Genomic DNA, 20,878 nt, shown 5'->3' on the forward strand with positions numbered 1-20,878 from the left:
AAAGGTGAGTGGGCGCCGGCGTGGGTTCAGGGGATGTGGGCCTGTCCCCTTTCTTCTATCCCTGCCTTGATTCTCAGCCCCTCAGGAACCCAGGCCCTGACCCATCTCGCCTTTCCCCACAGACAAGCAAGCCAGCTGTGTAGGCACCCATCGCATGTGCATGCGCTGCTCCGTGGATCCCAAGAACCTGTGCTCAAGAGTTTCTTCCCACTTCTGCCATCGCCCAAGCTTCCTGCTCGGGCAGGTAAACCCACCTTGACTACTGCCTGCAGCGGGGCTCGGCGGGGGCGGAGCCGGCGGCCCCCCCGCCGCGGGCGAGTAAAGGAGAAGGCGGGCGGAGCGGGAGGCAAAAAGCCTACAGCACCCGGTATTCCCAGGCGGTCTCCCATCCAAGTACTAACCAGGCCCGACCCTGCTTAGCTTCCGAGATCAGACGAGATCGGGCGCGTTCAGGGTGGTATGGCCGTAGACGGGGGCGGGGGGCCGCGGGCGGCCTCTTGAGGCCCAGTTTCGCTGGCGCTGGCGCCTTAACGCCAGCCTGGCGGCCGGCCCGCCCCGGCAGGGCCCCCTCGCCCGCCCAGGCAGGGGCAACGGAGGTCTCGGGTATCGGGCGGCGGCGGAGGGTTTGGCGACCACCTCCCAGCCCAGGGCGGCCGTGACCCAGCAAACCCTTCGGCGCTTGGCGCCCCGCCCAAGATCCCGCACGTCGCTCACAGGGACGTGGCCCCGGAGGCTTCAGGGCCCGGGGCCCGCGGTCCCTTGGGCATCGGCCCTGCCCGCCCACGCGGCCCTAGGCGCAGCCCGGCCGCAGCCCGGGCCGGCCCTCCTGCCCGACAGCAGCTGGCCCGAAGCCACCGGGAGCCACCATTGAGTCGCCACGGCCCCTCAGCCCCGGCAAGGCCACCCTTGCCCCCACACCCCCCGCCGAGCTCAGGACCCCGCCCCTGGTGGCCGGCAGGCCCGGGGAAGCGGCCCCTGCCCTCGATCCCGCTCCCGCACCCGGCCGCGGTGACACGCCAGAGGGGCGGGGTGGGGGGGGGCTTTTGTCGGAGGGAGCTGTGGAGGGACACACCGGCACACAGGTGGCGGCGCCGGGGCTGGGCGCCGGTGGGGGCGGCCAGGTGCAGGTCGAGGGGCTCGCGGGCCGAAAGGACGGCAACTGGGCCCGCGGCGGAGTCTGGGTCCGGGCCAGCCACCCCGGGAGCGTCTGGGGTGCGGCTGCCTTCCAGGGCCGCCTTCTGGCCGCCTGGCCGGCCGGGCCGGCGGGGAGCGACCCCGCCGGCGCGCGCCGTGGTGGGAGGGGCCTGAGGAGGTGGGGCCTGCAGCGGGGCCCGGCGGGGGCGGAGCCGGCGGCCCCCCCGCCGCGGGCGAGTAAAGGAGAAGGCGGGCGGAGCGGGAGGCAAAAAGCCTACAGCACCCGGTATTCCCAGGCGGTCTCCCATCCAAGTACTAACCAGGCCCGACCCTGCTTAGCTTCCGAGATCAGACGAGATCGGGCGCGTTCAGGGTGGTATGGCCGTAGACGGGGGCGGGGGGCCGCGGGCGGCCTCTTGAGGCCCAGTTTCGCTGGCGCTGGCGCCTTAACGCCAGCCTGGCGGCCGGCCCGCCCCGGCAGGGCCCCCTCGCCCGCCCAGGCAGGGGCAACGGAGGTCTCGGGTATCGGGCGGCGGCGGAGGGTTTGGCGACCACCTCCCAGCCCAGGGCGGCCGTGACCCAGCAAACCCTTCGGCGCTTGGCGCCCCGCCCAAGATCCCGCACGTCGCTCACAGGGACGTGGCCCCGGAGGCTTCAGGGCCCGGGGCCCGCGGTCCCTTGGGCATCGGCCCTGCCCGCCCACGCGGCCCTAGGCGCAGCCCGGCCGCAGCCCGGGCCGGCCCTCCTGCCCGACAGCAGCTGGCCCGAAGCCACCGGGAGCCACCATTGAGTCGCCACGGCCCCTCAGCCCCGGCAAGGCCACCCTTGCCCCCACACCCCCCGCCGAGCTCAGGACCCCGCCCCTGGTGGCCGGCAGGCCCGGGGAAGCGGCCCCTGCCCTCGATCCCGCTCCCGCACCCGGCCGCGGTGACACGCCAGAGGGGCGGGGTGGGGGTGGGGCTTTTGTCGGAGGGAGCTGTGGAGGGACACACCGGCACACAGGTGGCGGCGCCGGGGCTGGGCGCCGGTGGGGGCGGCCAGGTGCAGGTCGAGGGGCTCGCGGGCCGAAAGGACGGCAACTGGGCCCATGGCGGAGTCTGGGTCTGGAGGGCTCTGAGCCTCCATCCGCTCTGGTGCCTCGGGTCTACCGGCCCGACGCCTGGTAGCGCGACACCCCACCGGCCCACAGACGTAGCCTCCCCAGCTGTGCTCACAGCGAGTCCAACCGCAGCCTGCATCCCTCCACGGGACACTTGGATTACTCCCGCGATCCCCACGAGGTGCGGCACCCGGCGGCCGAATGGGCTGAGATCCTGCCCTTGCGGCGCCCTGTGGCCACCTCCGCCTCCCTCACGGTACTGGCCGAGGCCTCGGACCAGCGGGCCCCGGCTCCCAGCTCAGCGCTGCTCCTCCGCCCCTCTCACCTCCTGCCCGACGTCCAGGCTACCGAGCACCCTCCACCCCCGCCCACCTTCATGCCACTCAGCCGGAACCCGGGAGGCAATGCCAACTACCAGGTGTATGACAGTCTGGTGCTGAAGCGGCAACCGCAGGAGGGCCAAGCGCGGGCCAACTCGCTGCTACCTTCCACCTCGGCCTCCAGGCCCTCTCTGCACGGGAGCCAGACTGGGAAAATGAACTTACCAGCAGCAAGTGGGGGCAGGGGCAGGGGGCGGCAGGGCATGGAGAGAGGAATAAAGAGCGCCAGAGTCCAGGAAACATTGGTGGTCTGTGGCTTGGAAGCGCCACTCCTTCTGCCAGCCTGGGTCCCTGCGCTTGGCTTCCTGCAATAAGAAGCCAGTGTCCCCTTCTTGGCCTGAGGGTCCCTTTGGTTTAGTGGCCACAGTTCTGCCAGCAGGCCCCTCCTGGTCCTATACCATGCACTAAGTACATCTGCAGCTGCAGACTCCAAACCCCTGGTCTCTGGGCACCTCCTCTGTGTCTCAGCTGTCCCTGTCCACAGAGAGCCTCATACAAGAAGTTGCTTCCAAACTGGGAGGTTCCACATCTGGGCAGGTCCAGCTCCAGGCCCAGTGAAGGGCATGAAGAAGGCTGAGGCTCTGGACTCCAGCCAGGCCTTCAGCAGGCCTCTGAGGCCAAGGTCTTCCTAGTCTCAAGAGGGGCCAAGAGACGCAATGTGTCATTTGAACAAGTGAGTCAGCGGGCGGTGAGCGAATGAATGACCGCTCGAGGGGATGTATGCCGGCCACCGGGCCCTGTTTGACTGTCCAGGCTCAGCTTACCTGACCCTGGTTACCAGGGAATGCCACTCTGGGCCCTCCTTTTCATCCCCCTCCCTCACTGTGACCTCACCACCTGCCCCATTATGACCCAGTCTGGCTCCCAGTTAAAACTGGAGGGCAGAGGGCCCAGGCAGTCCTGGGACCAACGGCCATGGGTGAGCGAAACTACTACCGAGCCGAGCCGTTCACTGGCCCCATCCCCAGGAAATGCCAGGAGCAAGGATACTCAATTCTTCTGCTCCCGGTCAGCTTCATCTTGCTCAACGTGGGGATCAACATGGTGACTATGGTCAGGGCAGGATCTGTGCAGCGCGGTTGGGGGAGCCCTGGGGTCTTGAAGGGGCTGAGGTGGGAGGGCTGCTGGGGTGTGACCGGGACAAGGGTTGGATTTCAGGGCTCACCCTGCTCCCGGCCTCCCCCCCCCCTTCTTCCCTCAACTCTGGAGGCATCTGAAGAGATTCTTGCGGGCACTTTTCAATCGTATTTTCCACAAAGGTGAGTGGGCGCCGGCGTGGGTTCAGGGGATGTGGGCCTGTCCCCTTTCTTCTATCCCTGCCTTGATTCTCAGCCCCTCAGGAACCCAGGCCCTGACCCATCTCGCCTTTCCCCACAGACAAGCAAGCCAGCTGTGTAGGCACCCATCGCATGTGCATGCGCTGCTCCGTGGATCCCAAGAACCTGTGCTCAAGAGTTTCTTCCCACTTCTGCCATCGCCCAAGCTTCCTGCTCGGGCAGGTAAACCCACCTTGACTACTGCCTGCAGCGGGGCTCGGCGGGGGCGGAGCCGGCGGCCCCCCCGCCGCGGGCGAGTAAAGGAGAAGGCGGGCGGAGCGGGAGGCAAAAAGCCTACAGCACCCGGTATTCCCAGGCGGTCTCCCATCCAAGTACTAACCAGGCCCGACCCTGCTTAGCTTCCGAGATCAGACGAGATCGGGCGCGTTCAGGGTGGTATGGCCGTAGACGGGGGCGGGGGGCCGCGGGCGGCCTCTTGAGGCCCAGTTTCGCTGGCGCTGGCGCCTTAACGCCAGCCTGGCGGCCGGCCCGCCCCGGCAGGGCCCCCTCGCCCGCCCAGGCAGGGGCAACGGAGGTCTCGGGTATCGGGCGGCGGCGGAGGGTTTGGCGACCACCTCCCAGCCCAGGGCGGCCGTGACCCAGCAAACCCTTCGGCGCTTGGCGCCCCGCCCAAGATCCCGCACGTCGCTCACAGGGACGTGGCCCCGGAGGCTTCAGGGCCCGGGGCCCGCGGTCCCTTGGGCATCGGCCCTGCCCGCCCACGCGGCCCTAGGCGCAGCCCGGCCGCAGCCCGGGCCGGCCCTCCTGCCCGACAGCAGCTGGCCCGAAGCCACCGGGAGCCACCATTGAGTCGCCACGGCCCCTCAGCCCCGGCAAGGCCACCCTTGCCCCCACACCCCCCGCCGAGCTCAGGACCCCGCCCCTGGTGGCCGGCAGGCCCGGGGAAGCGGCCCCTGCCCTCGATCCCGCTCCCGCACCCGGCCGCGGTGACACGCCAGAGGGGCGGGGTGGGGGGGGGCTTTTGTCGGAGGGAGCTGTGGAGGGACACACCGGCACACAGGTGGCGGCGCCGGGGCTGGGCGCCGGTGGGGGCGGCCAGGTGCAGGTCGAGGGGCTCGCGGGCCGAAAGGACGGCAACTGGGCCCATGGCGGAGTCTGGGTCTGGAGGGCTCTGAGCCTCCATCCGCTCTGGTGCCTCGGGTCTACCGGCCCGACGCCTGGTAGCGCGACACCCCACCGGCCCACAGACGTAGCCTCCCCAGCTGTGCTCACAGCGAGTCCAACCGCAGCCTGCATCCCTCCACGGGACACTTGGATTACTCCCGCGATCCCCACGAGGTGCGGCACCCGGCGGCCGAATGGGCTGAGATCCTGCCCTTGCGGCGCCCTGTGGCCACCTCCGCCTCCCTCACGGTACTGGCCGAGGCCTCGGACCAGCGGGCCCCGGCTCCCAGCTCAGCGCTGCTCCTCCGCCCCTCTCACCTCCTGCCCGACGTCCAGGCTACCGAGCACCCTCCACCCCCGCCCACCTTCATGCCACTCAGCCGGAACCCGGGAGGCAATGCCAACTACCAGGTGTATGACAGTCTGGTGCTGAAGCGGCAACCGCAGGAGGGCCAAGCGCGGGCCAACTCGCTGCTACCTTCCACCTCGGCCTCCAGGCCCTCTCTGCACGGGAGCCAGACTGGGAAAATGAACTTACCAGCAGCAAGTGGGGGCAGGGGCAGGGGGCGGCAGGGCATGGAGAGAGGAATAAAGAGCGCCAGAGTCCAGGAAACATTGGTGGTCTGTGGCTTGGAAGCGCCACTCCTTCTGCCAGCCTGGGTCCCTGCGCTTGGCTTCCTGCAATAAGAAGCCAGTGTCCCCTTCTTGGCCTGAGGGTCCCTTTGGTTTAGTGGCCACAGTTCTGCCAGCAGGCCCCTCCTGGTCCTATACCATGCACTAAGTACATCTGCAGCTGCAGACTCCAAACCCCTGGTCTCTGGGCACCTCCTCTGTGTCTCAGCTGTCCCTGTCCACAGAGAGCCTCATACAAGAAGTTGCTTCCAAACTGGGAGGTTCCACATCTGGGCAGGTCCAGCTCCAGGCCCAGTGAAGGGCATGAAGAAGGCTGAGGCTCTGGACTCCAGCCAGGCCTTCAGCAGGCCTCTGAGGCCAAGGTCTTCCTAGTCTCAAGAGGGGCCAAGAGACGCAATGTGTCATTTGAACAAGTGAGTCAGCGGGCGGTGAGCGAATGAATGACCGCTCGAGGGGATGTATGCCGGCCACCGGGCCCTGTTTGACTGTCCAGGCTCAGCTTACCTGACCCTGGTTACCAGGGAATGCCACTCTGGGCCCTCCTTTTCATCCCCCTCCCTCACTGTGACCTCACCACCTGCCCCATTATGACCCAGTCTGGCTCCCAGTTAAAACTGGAGGGCAGAGGGCCCAGGCAGTCCTGGGACCAACGGCCATGGGTGAGCGAAACTACTACCGAGCCGAGCCGTTCACTGGCCCCATCCCCAGGAAATGCCAGGAGCAAGGATACTCAATTCTTCTGCTCCCGGTCAGCTTCATCTTGCTCAACGTGGGGATCAACATGGTGACTATGGTCAGGGCAGGATCTGTGCAGCGCGGTTGGGGGAGCCCTGGGGTCTTGAAGGGGCTGAGGTGGGAGGGCTGCTGGGGTGTGACCGGGACAAGGGTTGGATTTCAGGGCTCACCCTGCTCCCGGCCTCCCCCCTCCCCTTCTTCCCTCAACTCTGGAGGCATCTGAAGAGATTCTTGCGGGCACTTTTCAATCGTATTTTCCACAAAGGTGAGTGGGCGCCGGCGTGGGTTCAGGGGATGTGGGCCTGTCCCCTTTCTTCTATCCCTGCCTTGATTCTCAGCCCCTCAGGAACCCAGGCCCTGACCCATCTCGCCTTTCCCCACAGACAAGCAAGCCAGCTGTGTAGGCACCCATCGCATGTGCATGCGCTGCTCCGTGGATCCCAAGAACCTGTGCTCAAGAGTTTCTTCCCACTTCTGCCATCGCCCAAGCTTCCTGCTCGGGCAGGTAAACCCACCTTGACTACTGCCTGCAGCGGGGCTCGGCGGGGGCGGAGCCGGCGGCCCCCCCGCCGCGGGCGAGTAAAGGAGAAGGCGGGCGGAGCGGGAGGCAAAAAGCCTACAGCACCCGGTATTCCCAGGCGGTCTCCCATCCAAGTACTAACCAGGCCCGACCCTGCTTAGCTTCCGAGATCAGACGAGATCGGGCGCGTTCAGGGTGGTATGGCCGTAGACGGGGGCGGGGGGCCGCGGGCGGCCTCTTGAGGCCCAGTTTCGCTGGCGCTGGCGCCTTAACGCCAGCCTGGCGGCCGGCCCGCCCCGGCAGGGCCCCCTCGCCCGCCCAGGCAGGGGCAACGGAGGTCTCGGGTATCGGGCGGCGGCGGAGGGTTTGGCGACCACCTCCCAGCCCAGGGCGGCCGTGACCCAGCAAACCCTTCGGCGCTTGGCGCCCCGCCCAAGATCCCGCACGTCGCTCACAGGGACGTGGCCCCGGAGGCTTCAGGGCCCGGGGCCCGCGGTCCCTTGGGCATCGGCCCTGCCCGCCCACGCGGCCCTAGGCGCAGCCCGGCCGCAGCCCGGGCCGGCCCTCCTGCCCGACAGCAGCTGGCCCGAAGCCACCGGGAGCCACCATTGAGTCGCCACGGCCCCTCAGCCCCGGCAAGGCCACCCTTGCCCCCACACCCCCCGCCGAGCTCAGGACCCCGCCCCTGGTGGCCGGCAGGCCCGGGGAAGCGGCCCCTGCCCTCGATCCCGCTCCCGCACCCGGCCGCGGTGACACGCCAGAGGGGCGGGGTGGGGGGGGCTTTTGTCGGAGGGAGCTGTGGAGGGACACACCGGCACACAGGTGGCGGCGCCGGGGCTGGGCGCCGGTGGGGGCGGCCAGGTGCAGGTCGAGGGGCTCGCGGGCCGAAAGGACGGCAACTGGGCCCGCGGCGGAGTCTGGGTCCGGGCCAGCCACCCCGGGAGCGTCTGGGGTGCGCCTGCCTTCCAGGGCCGCCTTCTGGCCGCCTGGCCGGCCGGGCCGGCGGGGAGCGACCCCGCCGGCGCGCGCCGTGGTGGGAGGGGCCTGAGGAGGTGGGGCCTGCAGCGGGGCCCGGCGGGGGCGGAGCCGGCGGCCCCCCCGCCGCGGGCGAGTAAAGGAGAAGGCGGGCGGAGCGGGAGGCAAAAAGCCTACAGCACCCGGTATTCCCAGGCGGTCTCCCATCCAAGTACTAACCAGGCCCGACCCTGCTTAGCTTCCGAGATCAGACGAGATCGGGCGCGTTCAGGGTGGTATGGCCGTAGACGGGGGCGGGGGGCCGCGGGCGGCCTCTTGAGGCCCAGTTTCGCTGGCGCTGGCGCCTTAACGCCAGCCTGGCGGCCGGCCCGCCCCGGCAGGGCCCCCTCGCCCGCCCAGGCAGGGGCAACGGAGGTCTCGGGTATCGGGCGGCGGCGGAGGGTTTGGCGACCACCTCCCAGCCCAGGGCGGCCGTGACCCAGCAAACCCTTCGGCGCTTGGCGCCCCGCCCAAGATCCCGCACGTCGCTCACAGGGACGTGGCCCCGGAGGCTTCAGGGCCCGGGGCCCGCGGTCCCTTGGGCATCGGCCCTGCCCGCCCACGCGGCCCTAGGCGCAGCCCGGCCGCAGCCCGGGCCGGCCCTCCTGCCCGACAGCAGCTGGCCCGAAGCCACCGGGAGCCACCATTGAGTCGCCACGGCCCCTCAGCCCCGGCAAGGCCACCCTTGCCCCCACACCCCCCGCCGAGCTCAGGACCCCGCCCCTGGTGGCCGGCAGGCCCGGGGAAGCGGCCCCTGCCCTCGATCCCGCTCCCGCACCCGGCCGCGGTGACACGCCAGAGGGGCGGGGTGGGGGTGGGGCTTTTGTCGGAGGGAGCTGTGGAGGGACACACTGGCACACAGGTGGCGGCGCCGGGGCTGGGCGCCGGTGGGGGCGGCCAGGTGCAGGTCGAGGGGCTCGCGGGCCGAAAGGACGGCAACTGGGCCCATGGCGGAGTCTGGGTCTGGAGGGCTCTGAGCCTCCATCCGCTCTGGTGCCTCGGGTCTACCGGCCCGACGCCTGGTAGCGCGACACCCCACCGGCCCACAGACGTAGCCTCCCCAGCTGTGCTCACAGCGAGTCCAACCGCAGCCTGCATCCCTCCACGGGACACTTGGATTACTCCCGCGATCCCCACGAGGTGCGGCACCCGGCGGCCGAATGGGCTGAGATCCTGCCCTTGCGGCGCCCTGTGGCCACCTCCGCCTCCCTCACGGTACTGGCCGAGGCCTCGGACCAGCGGGCCCCGGCTCCCAGCTCAGCGCTGCTCCTCCGCCCCTCTCACCTCCTGCCCGACGTCCAGGCTACCGAGCACCCTCCACCCCCGCCCACCTTCATGCCACTCAGCCGGAACCCGGGAGGCAATGCCAACTACCAGGTGTATGACAGTCTGGTGCTGAAGCGGCAACCGCAGGAGGGCCAAGCGCGGGCCAACTCGCTGCTACCTTCCACCTCGGCCTCCAGGCCCTCTCTGCACGGGAGCCAGACTGGGAAAATGAACTTACCAGCAGCAAGTGGGGGCAGGGGCAGGGGGCGGCAGGGCATGGAGAGAGGAATAAAGAGCGCCAGAGTCCAGGAAACATTGGTGGTCTGTGGCTTGGAAGCGCCACTCCTTCTGCCAGCCTGGGTCCCTGCGCTTGGCTTCCTGCAATAAGAAGCCAGTGTCCCCTTCTTGGCCTGAGGGTCCCTTTGGTTTAGTGGCCACAGTTCTGCCAGCAGGCCCCTCCTGGTCCTATACCATGCACTAAGTACATCTGCAGCTGCAGACTCCAAACCCCTGGTCTCTGGGCACCTCCTCTGTGTCTCAGCTGTCCCTGTCCACAGAGAGCCTCATACAAGAAGTTGCTTCCAAACTGGGAGGTTCCACATCTGGGCAGGTCCAGCTCCAGGCCCAGTGAAGGGCATGAAGAAGGCTGAGGCTCTGGACTCCAGCCAGGCCTTCAGCAGGCCTCTGAGGCCAAGGTCTTCCTAGTCTCAAGAGGGGCCAAGAGACGCAATGTGTCATTTGAACAAGTGAGTCAGCGGGCGGTGAGCGAATGAATGACCGCTCGAGGGGATGTATGCCGGCCACCGGGCCCTGTTTGACTGTCCAGGCTCAGCTTACCTGACCCTGGTTACCAGGGAATGCCACTCTGGGCCCTCCTTTTCATCCCCCTCCCTCACTGTGACCTCACCACCTGCCCCATTATGACCCAGTCTGGCTCCCAGTTAAAACTGGAGGGCAGAGGGCCCAGGCAGTCCTGGGACCAACGGCCATGGGTGAGCGAAACTACTACCGAGCCGAGCCGTTCACTGGCCCCATCCCCAGGAAATGCCAGGAGCAAGGATACTCAATTCTTCTGCTCCCGGTCAGCTTCATCTTGCTCAACGTGGGGATCAACATGGTGACTATGGTCAGGGCAGGATCTGTGCAGCGCGGTTGGGGGAGCCCTGGGGTCTTGAAGGGGCTGAGGTGGGAGGGCTGCTGGGGTGTGACCGGGACAAGGGTTGGATTTCAGGGCTCACCCTGCTCCCGGCCTCCCCCCTCCCCTTCTTCCCTCAACTCTGGAGGCATCTGAAGAGATTCTTGCGGGCACTTTTCAATCGTATTTTCCACAAAGGTGAGTGGGCGCCGGCGTGGGTTCAGGGGATGTGGGCCTGTCCCCTTTCTTCTATCCCTGCCTTGATTCTCAGCCCCTCAGGAACCCAGGCCCTGACCCATCTCGCCTTTCCCCACAGACAAGCAAGCCAGCTGTGTAGGCACCCATCGCATGTGCATGCGCTGCTCCGTGGATCCCAAGAACCTGTGCTCAAGAGTTTCTTCCCACTTCTGCCATCGCCCAAGCTTCCTGCTCGGGCAGGTAAACCCACCTTGACTACTGCCTGCAGCGGGGCTCGGCGGGGGCGGAGCCGGCGGCCCCCCCGCCGCGGGCGAGTAAAGGAGAAGGCGGGCGGAGCGGGAGGCAAAAAGCCTACAGCACCCGGTATTCCCAGGCGGTCTCCCATCCAAGTACTAACCAGGCCCGACCCTGCTTAGCTTCCGAGATCAGACGAGATCGGGCGCGTTCAGGGTGGTATGGCCGTAGACGGGGGCGGGGGGCCGCGGGCGGCCTCTTGAGGCCCAGTTTCGCTGGCGCTGGCGCCTTAACGCCAGCCTGGCGGCCGGCCCGCCCCGGCAGGGCCCCCTCGCCCGCCCAGGCAGGGGCAACGGAGGTCTCGGGTATCGGGCGGCGGCGGAGGGTTTGGCGACCACCTCCCAGCCCAGGGCGGCCGTGACCCAGCAAACCCTTCGGCGCTTGGCGCCCCGCCCAAGATCCCGCACGTCGCTCACAGGGACGTGGCCCCGGAGGCTTCAGGGCCCGGGGCCCGCGGTCCCTTGGGCATCGGCCCTGCCCGCCCACGCGGCCCTAGGCGCAGCCCGGCCGCAGCCCGGGCCGGCCCTCCTGCCCGACAGCAGCTGGCCCGAAGCCACCGGGAGCCACCATTGAGTCGCCACGGCCCCTCAGCCCCGGCAAGGCCACCCTTGCCCCCACACCCCCCGCCGAGCTCAGGACCCCGCCCCTGGTGGCCGGCAGGCCCGGGGAAGCGGCCCCTGCCCTCGATCCCGCTCCCGCACCCGGCCGCGGTGACACGCCAGAGGGGCGGGGTGGGGGGGGCTTTTGTCGGAGGGAGCTGTGGAGGGACACACCGGCACACAGGTGGCGGCGCCGGGGCTGGGCGCCGGTGGGGGCGGCCAGGTGCAGGTCGAGGGGCTCGCGGGCCGAAAGGACGGCAACTGGGCCCGCGGCGGAGTCTGGGTCCGGGCCAGCCACCCCGGGAGCGTCTGGGGTGCGCCTGCCTTCCAGGGCCGCCTTCTGGCCGCCTGGCCGGCCGGGCCGGCGGGGAGCGACCCCGCCGGCGCGCGCCGTGGTGGGAGGGGCCTGAGGAGGTGGGGCCTGCAGCGGGGCCCGGCGGGGGCGGAGCCGGCGGCCCCCCCGCCGCGGGCGAGTAAAGGAGAAGGCGGGCGGAGCGGGAGGCAAAAAGCCTACAGCACCCGGTATTCCCAGGCGGTCTCCCATCCAAGTACTAACCAGGCCCGACCCTGCTTAGCTTCCGAGATCAGACGAGATCGGGCGCGTTCAGGGTGGTATGGCCGTAGACGGGGGCGGGGGGCCGCGGGCGGCCTCTTGAGGCCCAGTTTCGCTGGCGCTGGCGCCTTAACGCCAGCCTGGCGGCCGGCCCGCCCCGGCAGGGCCCCCTCGCCCGCCCAGGCAGGGGCAACGGAGGTCTCGGGTATCGGGCGGCGGCGGAGGGTTTGGCGACCACCTCCCAGCCCAGGGCGGCCGTGACCCAGCAAACCCTTCGGCGCTTGGCGCCCCGCCCAAGATCCCGCACGTCGCTCACAGGGACGTGGCCCCGGAGGCTTCAGGGCCCGGGGCCCGCGGTCCCTTGGGCATCGGCCCTGCCCGCCCACGCGGCCCTAGGCGCAGCCCGGCCGCAGCCCGGGCCGGCCCTCCTGCCCGACAGCAGCTGGCCCGAAGCCACCGGGAGCCACCATTGAGTCGCCACGGCCCCTCAGCCCCGGCAAGGCCACCCTTGCCCCCACACCCCCCGCCGAGCTCAGGACCCCGCCCCTGGTGGCCGGCAGGCCCGGGGAAGCGGCCCCTGCCCTCGATCCCGCTCCCGCACCCGGCCGCGGTGACACGCCAGAGGGGCGGGGTGGGGGTGGGGCTTTTGTCGGAGGGAGCTGTGGAGGGACACACTGGCACACAGGTGGCGGCGCCGGGGCTGGGCGCCGGTGGGGGCGGCCAGGTGCAGGTCGAGGGGCTCGCGGGCCGAAAGGACGGCAACTGGGCCCATGGCGGAGTCTGGGTCTGGAGGGCTCTGAGCCTCCATCCGCTCTGGTGCCTCGGGTCTACCGGCCCGACGCCTGGTAGCGCGACACCCCACCGGCCCACAGACGTAGCCTCCCCAGCTGTGCTCACAGCGAGTCCAACCGCAGCCTGCATCCCTCCACGGGACACTTGGATTACTCCCGCGATCCCCACGAGGTGCGGCACCCGGCGGCCGAATGGGCTGAGATCCTGCCCTTGCGGCGCCCTGTGGCCACCTCCGCCTCCCTCACGGTACTGGCCGAGGCCTCGGACCAGCGGGCCCCGGCTCCCAGCTCAGCGCTGCTCCTCCGCCCCTCTCACCTCCTGCCCGACGTCCAGGCTACCGAGCACCCTCCACCCCCGCCCACCTTCATGCCACTCAGCCGGAACCCGGGAGGCAATGCCAACTACCAGGTGTATGACAGTCTGGTGCTGAAGCGGCAACCGCAGGAGGGCCAAGCGCGGGCCAACTCGCTGCTACCTTCCACCTCGGCCTCCAGGCCCTCTCTGCACGGGAGCCAGACTGGGAAAATGAACTTACCAGCAGCAAGTGGGGGCAGGGGCAGGGGGCGGCAGGGCATGGAGAGAGGAATAAAGAGCGCCAGAGTCCAGGAAACATTGGTGGTCTGTGGCTTGGAAGCGCCACTCCTTCTGCCAGCCTGGGTCCCTGCGCTTGGCTTCCTGCAATAAGAAGCCAGTGTCCCCTTCTTGGCCTGAGGGTCCCTTTGGTTTAGTGGCCACAGTTCTGCCAGCAGGCCCCTCCTGGTCCTATACCATGCACTAAGTACATCTGCAGCTGCAGACTCCAAACCCCTGGTCTCTGGGCACCTCCTCTGTGTCTCAGCTGTCCCTGTCCACAGAGAGCCTCATACAAGAAGTTGCTTCCAAACTGGGAGGTTCCACATCTGGGCAGGTCCAGCTCCAGGCCCAGTGAAGGGCATGAAGAAGGCTGAGGCTCTGGACTCCAGCCAGGCCTTCAGCAGGCCTCTGAGGCCAAGGTCTTCCTAGTCTCAAGAGGGGCCAAGAGACGCAATGTGTCATTTGAACAAGTGAGTCAGCGGGCGGTGAGCGAATGAATGACCGCTCGAGGGGATGTATGCCGGCCACCGGGCCCTGTTTGACTGTCCAGGCTCAGCTTACCTGACCCTGGTTACCAGGGAATGCCACTCTGGGCCCTCCTTTTCATCCCCCTCCCTCACTGTGACCTCACCACCTGCCCCATTATGACCCAGTCTGGCTCCCAGTTAAAACTGGAGGGCAGAGGGCCCAGGCAGTCCTGGGACCAACGGCCATGGGTGAGCGAAACTACTACCGAGCCGAGCCGTTCACTGGCCCCATCCCCAGGAAATGCCAGGAGCAAGGATACTCAATTCTTCTGATCCCGGTCAGCTTCATCTTGCTCAACGTGGGGATCAACATGGTGACTATGGTCAGGGCAGGATCTGTGCAGCGCGGTTGGGGGAGCCCTGGGGTCTTGAAGGGGCTGAGGTGGGAGGGCTGCTGGGGTGTGACCGGGACAAGGGTTGGATTTCAGGGCTCACCCTGCTCCCGGCCTCCCCCCTCCCCTTCTTCCCTCAACTCTGGAGGCATCTGAAGAGATTCTTGCGGGCACTTTTCAATCGTATTTTCCACAAAGGTGAGTGGGCGCCGGCGTGGGTTCAGGGGATGTGGGCCTGTCCCCTTTCTTCTATCCCTGCCTTGATTCTCAGCCCCTCAGGAACCCAGGCCCTGACCCATCTCGCCTTTCCCCACAGACAAGCAAGCCAGCTGTGTAGGCACCCATCGCATGTGCATGCGCTGCTCCGTGGATCCCAAGAACCTGTGCTCAAGAGTTTCTTCCCACTTCTGCCATCGCCCAAGCTTCCTGCTCGGGCAGGTAAACCCACCTTGACTACTGCCTGCAGCGGGGCTCGGCGGGGGCGGAGCCGGCGGCCCCCCCGCCGCGGGCGAGTAAAGGAGAAGGCGGGCGGAGCGGGAGGCAAAAAGCCTACAGCACCCGGTATTCCCAGGCGGTCTCCCATCCAAGTACTAACCAGGCCCGACACTGCTTAGCTTCCGAGATCAGACGAGATCGGGCGCGTTCAGGGTGGTATGGCCGTAGACGGGGGCGGGGGGCCGCGGGCGGCCTCTTGAGGCCCAGTTTCGCTGGCGCTGGCGCCTTAACGCCAGCCTGGCGGCCGGCCCGCCCCGGCAGGGCCCCCTCGCCCGCCCAGGCAGGGGCAACGGAGGTCTCGGGTATCGGGCGGCGGCGGAGGGTTTGGCGACCACCTCCCAGCCCAGGGCGGCCGTGACCCAGCAAACCCTTCGGCGCTTGGCGCCCCGCCCAAGATCCCGCACGTCGCTCACAGGGACGTGGCCCCGGAGGCTTCAGGGCCCGGGGCCCGCGGTCCCTTGGGCATCGGCCCTGCCCGCCCACGCGGCCCTAGGCGCAGCCCGGCCGCAGCCCGGGCCGGCCCTCCTGCCCGACAGCAGCTGGCCCGAAGCCACCGGGAGCCACCATTGAGTCGCCACGGCCCCTCAGCCCCGGCAAGGCCACCCTTGCCCCCACACCCCCCGCCGAGCTCAGGACCCCGCCCCTGGTGGCCGGCAGGCCCGGGGAAGCGGCCCCTGCCCTCGATCCCGCTCCCGCACCCGGCCGCGGTGACACGCCAGAGGGGCGGGGTGGGGGTGGGGCTTTTGTCGGAGGGAGCTGTGGAGGGACACACCAGCACACAGGTGGCGGCGCCGGGGCTGGGCGCCGGTGGGGGCGGCCAGGTGCAGGTCGAGGGGCTCGCGGGCCGAAAGGACGGCAACTGGGCCCATGGCGGAGTCTGGGTCTGGAGGGCTCTGAGCCTCCATCCGCTCTGGTGCCTCGGGTCTACCGGCCCGACGCCTGGTAGCGCGACACCCCACCGGCCCACAGACGTAGCCTCCCCAGCTGTGCTCACAGCGAGTCCAACCGCAGCCTGCATCCCTCCACGGGACACTTGGATTACTCCCGCGATCCCCACGAGGTGCGGCACCCGGCGGCCGAATGGGCTGAGATCCTGCCCTTGCGGCGCCCTGTGGCCACCTCCGCCTCCCTCACGGTACTGGCCGAGGCCTCGGACCAGCGGGCCCCGGCTCCCAGCTCAGCGCTGCTCCTCCGCCCCTCTCACCTCCTGCCCGACGTCCAGGCTACCGAGCACCCTCCACCCCCGCCCACCTTCATGCCACTCAGCCGGAACCCGGGAGGCAATGCCAACTACCAGGTGTATGACAGTCTGGTGCTGAAGCGGCAACCGCAGGAGGGCCAAGCGCGGACCAACTCGCTGCTACCTTCCACCTCGGCCTCCAGGCCCTCTCTGCACGGGAGCCAGACTGGGAAAGTGAACTTACCAGCAGCAAGTGGGGGCAGGGGCAGGGGGCGGCAGGGCATGGAGAGAGGAATAAAGAGCGCCAGAGTCCAGGAAACATTGGTGGTCTGTGGCTTGGAAGCGCCACTCCTTCTGCCAGCCTGGGTCCCTGCGCTTGGCTTCCTGCAATAAGAAGCCAGTGTCCCCTTCTTGGCCTGAGGGTCCCTTTGGTTTAGTGGCCACAGTTCTGCCAGCAGGCCCCTCCTGGTCCTATACCATGCACTAAGTACATCTGCAGCTGCAGACTCCAAACCCCTGGTCTCTGGGCACCTCCTCTGTGGCTCAGCTGTCCCTGTCCACAGAGAGCCTCATACAAGAAGTTGCTTCCAAACTGGGAGGTTCCACATCTGGGCAGGTCCAGCTCCAGGCCCAGTGAAGGGCATGAAGAAGGCTGAGGCTCTGGACTCCAGCCAGGCCTTCAGCAGGCCTCTGAGGCCAAGGTCTTCCTAGTCTCAAGAGGGGCCAAGAGACGCAATGTGTCATTTGAACAAGTGAGTCAGCGGGCGGTGAGCGAATGAATGACCGCTCGAGGGGATGTATGCCGGCCACCGGGCCCTGTTTGACTGTCCAGGCTCAGCTTACCTGACCCTGGTTACCAGGGAATGCCACTCTGGGCCCTCCTTTTCATCCCCCTCCCTCACTGTGACCTCACCACCTGCCCCATTATGACCCAGTCTGGCTCCCAGTTAAAACTGGAGGGCAGAGGGCCCAGGCAGTCCTGGGACCAACGGCCATGGGTGAGCGAAACTACTACCGAGCCGAGCCGTTCACTGGCCCCATCCCCAGGAAATGCCAGGAGCAAGGATACTCAATTCTTCTGCTCCCGGTCAGCTTCATCTTGCTCAACGTGGGGATCAACATGGTGACTATGGTCAGGGCAGGATCTGTGCAGCGCGGTTGGGGGAGCCCTGGGGTCTTGAAGGGGCTGAGGTGGGAGGGCTGCTGGGGTGTGACCGGGACAAGGGTTGGATTTCAGGGCTCACCCTGCTCCCGGCCTCCCCCCTCCCCTTCTTCCCTCAACTCTGGAGGCATCTGAAGAGATTCTTGCGGGCACTTTTCAATCGTATTTTCCACAAAGGTGAGTGGGCGCCGGCGTGGGTTCAGGGGATGTGGGCCTGTCCCCTTTCTTCTATCCCTGCCTTGATTCTCAGCCCCTCAGGAACCCAGGCCCTGACCCATCTCGCCTTTCCCCACAGACAAGCAAGCCAGCTGTGTAGGCACCCATCGCATGTGCATGCGCTGCTCCGTGGATCCCAAGAACCTGTGCTCAAGAGTTTCTTCCCACTTCTGCCATCGCCCAAGCTTCCTGCTCGGGCAGGTAAACCCACCTTGACTACTGCCTGCAGCGGGGCTCGGCGGGGGCGGAGCCGGCGGCCCCCCCGCCGCGGGCGAGTAAAGGAGAAGGCGGGCGGAGCGGGAGGCAAAAAGCCTACAGCACCCGGTATTCCCAGGCGGTCTCCCATCCAAGTACTAACCAGGCCCGACCCTGCTTAGCTTCCAGAGATCAGACGAGATCGGGCGCGTTCAGGGTGGTATGGCCGTAGACGGGGGCGGGGGGCCGCGGGCGGCCTCTTGAGGCCCAGTTTCGCTGGCGCTGGCGCCTTAACGCCAGCCTGGCGGCCGGCCCGCCCCGGCAGGGCCCCCTCGCCCGCCCAGGCAGGGGCAACGGAGGTCTCGGGTATCGGGCGGCGGCGGAGGGTTTGGCGACCACCTCCCAGCCCAGGGCGGCCGTGACCCAGCAAACCCTTCGGCGCTTGGCGCCCCGCCCAAGATCCCGCACGTCGCTCACAGGGACGTGGCCCCGGAGGCTTCAGGGCCCGGGGCCCGCGGTCCCTTGGGCATCGGCCCTGCCCGCCCACGCGGCCCTAGGCGCAGCCCGGCCGCAGCCCGGGCCGGCCCTCCTGCCCGACAGCAGCTGGCCCGAAGCCACCGGGAGCCACCATTGAGTCGCCACGGCCCCTCAGCCCCGGCAAGGCCACCCTTGCCCCCACACCCCCCGCCGAGCTCAGGACCCCGCCCCTGGTGGCCGGCAGGCCCGGGGAAGCGGCCCCTGCCCTCGATCCCGCTCCCGCACCCGGCCGCGGTGACACGCCAGAGGGGCGGGGTGGGGGGGGGCTTTTGTCGGAGGGAGCTGTGGAGGGACACACCGGCACACAGGTGGCGGCGCCGGGGCTGGGCGCCGGTGGGGGCGGCCAGGTGCAGGTCGAGGGGCTCGCGGGCCGAAAGGACGGCAACTGGGCCCGCGGCGGAGTCTGGGTCCGGGCCAGCCACCCCGGGAGCGTCTGGGGTGCGCCTGCCTTCCAGGGCCGCCTTCTGGCCGCCTGGCCGGCCGGGCCGGCGGGGAGCGACCCCGCCGGCGCGCGCCGTGGTGGGAGGGGCCTGAGGAGGTGGGGCCTGCAGCGGGGCCCGGCGGGGGCGGAGCCGGCGGCCCCCGCCGCGGGCGAGTAAAGGAGAAGGCGGGCGGAGCGGGAGGCAAAAAGCCTACAGCACCCGGTATTCCCAGGCGGTCTCCCATCCAAGTACTAACCAGGCCCGACCCTGCTTAGCTTCCGAGATCAGACGAGATCGGGCGCGTTCAGGGTGGTATGGCCGTAGACGGGGGCGGGGGGCCGCGGGCGGCCTCTTGAGGCCCAGTTTCGCTGGCGCTGGCGCCTTAACGCCAGCCTGGCGGCCGGCCCGCCCCGGCAGGGCCCCCTCGCCCGCCCAGGCAGGGGCAACGGAGGTCTCGGGTATCGGGCGGCGGCGGAGGGTTTGGCGACCACCTCCCAGCCCAGGGCGGCCGTGACCCAGCAAACCCTTCGGCGCTTGGCGCCCCGCCCAAGATCCCGCACGTCGCTCACAGGGACGTGGCCCCGGAGGCTTCAGGGCCCGGGGCCCGCGGTCCCTTGGGCATCGGCCCTGCCCGCCCACGCGGCCCTAGGCGCAGCCCGGCCGCAGCCCGGGCCGGCCCTCCTGCCCGACAGCAGCTGGCCCGAAGCCACTGGGAGCCACCATTGAGTCGCCACGGCCCCTCAACCCCGGCAAGGCCACCCTTGCCCCCACACCCCCCGCCGAGCTCAGGACCCCGCCCCTGGTGGCCGGCAGGCCCGGGGAAGCGGCCCCTGCCCTCGATCCCGCTCCCGCACCCGGCCGCGGTGACACGCCAGAGGGGCGGGGTGGGGGGGGCTTTTGTCGGAGGGAGCTGTGGAGGGACACACCGGCACACAGGTGGCGGCGCCGGGGCTGGGCGCCGGTGGGGGCGGCCAGGTGCAGGTCGAGGGGCTCGCGGGCCGAAAGGACGGCAACTGGGCCCGCGGCGGAGTCTGGGTCCGGGCCAGCCACCCCGGGAGCGTCTGGGGTGCGCCTGCCTTCCAGGGCCGCCTTCTGGCCGCCTGGCCGGCCGGGCCGGCGGGGAGCGACCCCGCCGGCGCGCGCCGTGGTGGGAGGGGCCTGAGGAGGTGGGGCCTGCAGCGGGGCCCGGCGGGGGCGGAGCCGGCGGCCCCCCCGCCGCGGGCGAGTAAAGGAGAAGGCGGGCGGAGCGGGAGGCAAAAAGCCTACAGCACCCGGTATTCCCAGGCGGTCTCCCATCCAAGTACTAACCAGGCCCGACCCTGCTTAGCTTCCGAGATCAGACGAGATCGGGCGCGTTCAGGGTGGTATGGCCGTAGACGGGGGCGGGGGGCCGCGGGCGGCCTCTTGAGGCCCAGTTTCGCTGGCGCTGGCGCCTTAACGCCAGCCTGGCGGCCGGCCCGCCCCGGCAGGGCCCCCTCGCCCGCCCAGGCAGGGGCAACGGAGGTCTCGGGTATCGGGCGGCGGCGGAGGGTTTGGCGACCACCTCCCAGCCCAGGGCGGCCGTGACCCAGCAAACCCTTCGGCGCTTGGCGCCCCGCCCAAGATCCCGCACGTCGCTCACAGGGACGTGGCCCCGGAGGCTTCAGGGCCCGGGGCCCGCGGTCCCTTGGGCATCGGCCCTGCCCGCCCACGCGGCCCTAGGCGCAGCCCGGCCGCAGCCCGGGCCGGCCCTCCTGCCCGACAGCAGCTGGCCCGAAGCCACCGGGAGCCACCATTGAGTCGCCACGGCCCCTCAGCCCCGGCAAGGCCACCCTTGCCCCCACACCCCCCGCCGAGCTCAGGACCCCGCCCCTGGTGGCCGGCAGGCCCGGGGAAGCGGCCCCTGCCCTCGATCCCGCTCCCGCACCCGGCCGCGGTGACACGCCAGAGGGGCGGGGTGGGGGTGGGGCTTTTGTCGGAGGGAGCTGTGGAGGGACACACTGGCACACAGGTGGCGGCGCCGGGGCTGGGCGCCGGTGGGGGCGGCCAGGTGCAGGTCGAGGGGCTCGCGGGCCGAAAGGACGGCAACTGGGCCCATGGCGGAGTCTGGGTCTGGAGGGCTCTGAGCCTCCATCCGCTCTGGTGCCTCGGGTCTACCGGCCCGACGCCTGGTAGCGCGACACCCCACCGGCCCACAGACGTAGCCTCCCCAGCTGTGCTCACAGCGAGTCCAACCGCAGCCTGCATCCCTCCACGGGACACTTGGATTACTCCCGCGATCCCCACGAGGTGCGGCACCCGGCGGCCGAATGGGCTGAGATCCTGCCCTTGCGGCGCCCTGTGGCCACCTCCGCCTCCCTCACGGTACTGGCCGAGGCCTCGGACCAGCGGGCCCCGGCTCCCAGCTCAGCGCTGCTCCTCCGCCCCTCTCACCTCCTGCCCGACGTCCAGGCTACCGAGCACCCTC

General features: G+C 69.4%; 11 non-coding genes across 11 annotated transcripts; all 11 read right to left on the bottom strand.

The window, feature by feature from the left end:
- Positions 1-352: 352 nt before the first annotated feature.
- Positions 353-471, bottom strand: LOC132596557 (5S ribosomal RNA). Its single transcript, XR_009562635.1, has one exon. It is a non-coding gene; the product is annotated as a 5S ribosomal RNA (ribosomal RNA).
- Positions 472-1,405: 934 nt separating this feature from the next.
- LOC132596558 (5S ribosomal RNA) lies at positions 1,406-1,524 on the bottom strand. The gene has a single exon (XR_009562636.1). It is a non-coding gene; the product is annotated as a 5S ribosomal RNA (ribosomal RNA).
- Positions 1,525-4,220: 2,696 nt separating this feature from the next.
- Positions 4,221-4,339, bottom strand: LOC132596559 (5S ribosomal RNA). The gene has a single exon (XR_009562637.1). It is a non-coding gene; the product is annotated as a 5S ribosomal RNA (ribosomal RNA).
- Positions 4,340-7,035: 2,696 nt separating this feature from the next.
- Positions 7,036-7,154, bottom strand: LOC132596560 (5S ribosomal RNA). Its single transcript, XR_009562638.1, has one exon. It is a non-coding gene; the product is annotated as a 5S ribosomal RNA (ribosomal RNA).
- Positions 7,155-8,087: 933 nt separating this feature from the next.
- Positions 8,088-8,206, bottom strand: LOC132596561 (5S ribosomal RNA). Its single transcript, XR_009562639.1, has one exon. It is a non-coding gene; the product is annotated as a 5S ribosomal RNA (ribosomal RNA).
- A 2,697-nt stretch (positions 8,207-10,903) lies between these two features.
- On the bottom strand, positions 10,904-11,022 carry LOC132596563 (5S ribosomal RNA). The gene has a single exon (XR_009562641.1). It is a non-coding gene; the product is annotated as a 5S ribosomal RNA (ribosomal RNA).
- A 933-nt stretch (positions 11,023-11,955) lies between these two features.
- Positions 11,956-12,074, bottom strand: LOC132596564 (5S ribosomal RNA). The gene has a single exon (XR_009562642.1). It is a non-coding gene; the product is annotated as a 5S ribosomal RNA (ribosomal RNA).
- Positions 12,075-14,771: 2,697 nt separating this feature from the next.
- LOC132596598 (5S ribosomal RNA) lies at positions 14,772-14,890 on the bottom strand. The gene has a single exon (XR_009562676.1). It is a non-coding gene; the product is annotated as a 5S ribosomal RNA (ribosomal RNA).
- Positions 14,891-17,587: 2,697 nt separating this feature from the next.
- On the bottom strand, positions 17,588-17,707 carry LOC132596604 (5S ribosomal RNA). The gene has a single exon (XR_009562681.1). It is a non-coding gene; the product is annotated as a 5S ribosomal RNA (ribosomal RNA).
- A 932-nt stretch (positions 17,708-18,639) lies between these two features.
- LOC132596565 (5S ribosomal RNA) lies at positions 18,640-18,758 on the bottom strand. The gene has a single exon (XR_009562643.1). It is a non-coding gene; the product is annotated as a 5S ribosomal RNA (ribosomal RNA).
- A 933-nt stretch (positions 18,759-19,691) lies between these two features.
- LOC132596566 (5S ribosomal RNA) lies at positions 19,692-19,810 on the bottom strand. The gene has a single exon (XR_009562644.1). It is a non-coding gene; the product is annotated as a 5S ribosomal RNA (ribosomal RNA).
- Between the last annotated feature and the right edge of the window lie 1,068 nt (positions 19,811-20,878).

The sequence above is a fragment of the Globicephala melas genome, unplaced genomic scaffold, assembly GCF_963455315.2.
Source record: "Globicephala melas unplaced genomic scaffold, mGloMel1.2 SCAFFOLD_354, whole genome shotgun sequence".
Classification (NCBI taxonomy): Eukaryota; Metazoa; Chordata; class Mammalia; order Artiodactyla; family Delphinidae; genus Globicephala; species Globicephala melas.